Source organism: Pholcus phalangioides, unplaced genomic scaffold, assembly GCF_987345545.1.
Source record: "Pholcus phalangioides strain wild (caught in Gottingen) unplaced genomic scaffold, Ppha-v1.0 ptg000008l_1, whole genome shotgun sequence".
NCBI classification, from domain to species: Eukaryota; Metazoa; Arthropoda; class Arachnida; order Araneae; family Pholcidae; genus Pholcus; species Pholcus phalangioides.
This window is the reverse complement of record NW_028301601.1, coordinates 42,192,070-42,196,389: the sequence shown is the minus strand read 5'-3', so window position 1 is coordinate 42,196,389 and position 4,320 is coordinate 42,192,070.

Below are 4,320 nucleotides of genomic sequence, written 5' to 3'. Positions count from 1 at the left end.
TCTAGAAGAGCGGCTCTTTTCAAAGAGTGATTGAGCGACGGTCCCTTTATTTCCGCCGATGAAGTATTTTTGTATGATGACCATACGTCCCGGGACAGTCCTGGTTTTCTTTCTTTTTCTGGCCATCCCGACTTTTTGGCAAAAGTGTCCCGGTTTTTTCCGTTTTTTACATCATGCCTACTTGGATTTTAATTCTTCATTGAAGTCAAATAGTGAAATTATTTTTCAACTCATAAACTATATTATGATAATTACAGCTACAAATAAGAACTTTAATTTCCAACATTTGTCTTGTTGAATGTTTTATTTTGTCGAATTCATTTTAATCCACTGCAATTTGCAGTAACACTTAGCTTCCCGCTATTGCGATTTTTCCGTAATTTCAGCAATATTTGGCAACTTGTTGAACTTTTGGCGACAATTGGCGGTGTCCCGTATTTTCCCGTATTTAGAATCCCAATTTCCCCTATTTCTCTCTAGGAAATATGGTCAGTTTAGCGATGAGGCTTTTTGAATAGACGTCAAAAAATCATCATCAGCATCACTCCTGAGGGACATACACTCATGGAGGAAAGAATAATTATTATTCTTTCCTCCATGACATACACTAGATTAGAACCAACCAAAGCCGCTTGAAAGATCCACTCAAGTATCCACTCAAGAATGGCCGCGGAATTGATAGCAGCGCTATCTGAAGTGCGGAAGGAGAAACTTTCAGACTGATCGGCGTGGCTTCCACGCCCCTTTACTTTCATTAGTCCGATTTCATCCTTGACATTTTTATTATTGTAGGCTATTGCTACGAAATCGAGAAATTTCTGAGAAGCAGCAAATTTTTTCCTAGGAGACATTTATGTTAAAAAATACAGATCAGTCAATTTGCAATCGATACTCTGTTTATTATCTTCATACCCCCCCCCCCCCGCCCCCCGATCAACTTTAATATTTCGCGATTGTGTAATGAGCTAATTTTTTAAAAAAGCAAAGAAAATTTACGTTGTTTTTAATGCATGTAAATTGTATCACCATCCAAATTCATTCAGACAAAATGCTTCAAGTACAAAAACAATTTTCAAACAAAACTTTTATTTCAATATAAGTTGAAAATTATGCTAACGGAAATACAATAATTCTTTTAGATCATATTTCGTGATTCTCTCTAGGAAAATGTTTAGTTTCATTCATTTTTAGTTTTTTCCAGCATGAAAATCTTAGCCCTATTCATCGATTAATTCAGATGAAGACAAAAATTATCTCCCCTTTTTACCAGAACAGTATACCAAACCATTCAGTAATGAAAATATCTGGCCATTCTATGATACTTCCAGCCCACTATTAACTGAAAATTCTCAGTCCATGCTCAACTGAAAAATATCAGTCCATTCTGTGCTGACAAACATCAGCCCTCGTTACCAGAAAAGTATACCAAACCATTCTATAGTAAAAATATCGGGCCATTCTATGGTAATTACAGCCCACTATTGACTGATAAATATCAGTCCATTCTCCAATGAAAATATCAAGCCATGCTCTGATTACAGCCAATGCTCCACTGTGAAATATCAGTCCATTCTGTACTAACATACTAAGCTATTATTTAATTTGATGTTCATGAAACACCAATCCTGGAAATGTCTCTCACAAACATGACCATTGGCATGTAGTTTTTCAGCAGAAACTCCTATGAGTTTCGGGTTGTTACAGGCAGCTACTCATTTTTGACACCTGCAAAGAAAAAAAAATTGTACATGAGAAATCTATTTTTCATTAAGGAAAGTAAAAAATAAATAAAAATGAAAACTTATGATTACAACAGTAGGGTATGAAAAAAATCATGATTTTTTTTCAAACTATTATTTTGATTTGAATTAATTATTTTGTGAACTAAAAATCAACTGATTGTTTACCAAGAAAATCTTGATATTTATTGAGAACTTTTATTTCCTCATCTTATTTTTCAAATTTAACTAATTAGTTTTTCTTATATTATTCTCTATATATATTTAGCAAATCTTCTATATTTCTTTTAATTGAGAAGTTTCTGACTATCACATTCCCATATCGTCTCCTGAAGCCAGAACCACGTATGTCCAAAATTCACCCTTTTTTTGTTATCAGAAAGTTTGATAGGTTATTTTGCTTTCTAATCACATTTCAGGCAAAACTGAAATGCATATGTGTATACTATCGAAACACGCAACAAAAAGTATTTTAGGAAAATAAATTCTGTGGAGTAACATGAGCAGAGTGAACATTAAAATGTCATTTCTTACGTTTTTTTCCCATGGACTTTCATGCTTTGACGACAAAATTTTACATATATGCCACTAGGTTATTTTTACTTAAACTATTCAACTGAATTCCGTTGTTCAAATCACCAAAATTTTACGTCATAATTTTAACCAGTCTACTCTGCAGAACAGTATGAGACTAATGCCATTCCTCGATAGTATTTTTATGTAAGCAAGAATTTTTTTGAACAGATTTTTTTTCAGAGAAATGTAGCTTGGTTGACTAAGTATTACCGCCATAGCAATTTATAGTAGTTAACATATTTTGTTAGAATAGTTTCATAAAAATAAATGTGAATTTTAAATAAATCTTAACTCACTTCACAAATGTGAACAATTCTTTTATAATCTAAATCAGTTGTTTTCCTCTTTGATCAGACGAAATAATTAGGAGTTAGGACACCACAGAATTTGAAATAGGGTCGACATGCCCTGGAAAAGTGAAAGAAACATTATTATTGGACCTGGTTTTCCAGGTACAAAAATAGCTTCTACAAAATTTATGAGGTCTACATATCTTTGTGATTCAGGGCTTGACTGACAAACTATAACTATACTCCACATGAATGAAATTACAATGTTTTGAAATTAAAAAATTTCAATGAGTACCATAGTATTTTTTAAAATTTGTGAACAAAAGAATTTCAATTTTTTATGTCTTTCCAAGCAAAACTTTTGGAAAATTTATCCTTTTTTTAGAAAAATTATCCTGTTCCAGATTGAAAATCTGGGACATTTTTTTCTCGACCATGAACAGATTTTCTTCCAGAAATGGGAAATATTTTTTTCTTACATTTGTTTGTCACATTATACATGAGCTTCCCCAGTATCATTATCACCAATTATTTTATTTAAATTAACATTAACTAGAGAGTTTATTAATTGTGAATTTACATTAATTACAAGTAAAAACGTGCTGCCCTGACATGTCTACCCCCTCAACGTCCGTGAAAATGAATTGAAATATTACAATTATATATATGTGAAAGTGCAGTGGAACATCGATTACCTTCTATCATCAAAGCACGTTATTATTACCCCTACCAATGTTAGGCTCTTTCCCCTTCAGTGAAATTTCGCGCATTTTTACGTAAAAATGGCATACATTTGTCTGTACAGTTCGACGTAAAAATGGCATACATTTATCGACGTAGCGAATCCGACGTCGAACTATATCTGACCCGACACCGTTCGACGTCCTTTATCGATACCGTTCGACGTAAAAATGGCATACATTTATCGACGCAGTTCGACGTAGCGAATTCGAAACCGTTCGACGTAAAAATGGCATACATTTGTCTGTACAGTTCACCATCACCAAGTAGGCATACCCCCTCTTTACATCCTGAAGATGGCCCCCTAGACAGGAATCTTTGGTAGGGTACCCCCCAGTGGCGTATTCACATAGAGGCTAAGCAGGCTACAGCTCAGGGCGAAAATTTCAAAGGGGCTGAAAATTTAAGGATTACACAACCGCATGTTGTATCTACAGTTTGTTATATCCTTATGTTATAAGTGTACTTCACTGTATATGTAACTTTTTGGAATTTTGGAAAAAGATGCTATAAAAAGCATTTGAAAAATAATTTTAAATTAGGAGAAAAAGTGGAGATATTACTACAATATATGTTGATTTTTTTTTTTTTCAACTAAGTACTTTAACACTTTCCAGTAATATGGCCACTGTTTTAATGCAAAATTTTTGATTTGAACTATGTTTTATTTATTTGAGAGTTTTTTTTTTTTGTGAACAAATGTGAAATTTTTCATTTGGAATTTGTTACTGCAAATAAATGAGAAATTTCTGATTTAAAAATTATTTTTTGTAAAGTCTTGATTTTTTTTCTTGTAATATTTACATATACCTATCTGTTATGAAAAGAGTTCAGCAGATGTTTATATGTATACACATATATAAGCAATTGAAGAAATTTTGGAAGGTTAAGAATCTTGAATTGAAGAATATCAAATCATTCTATAGTGTTTTTCCTTCAGCTTTTATGTTATGCTTTACTCTAGAGCAGCGGTT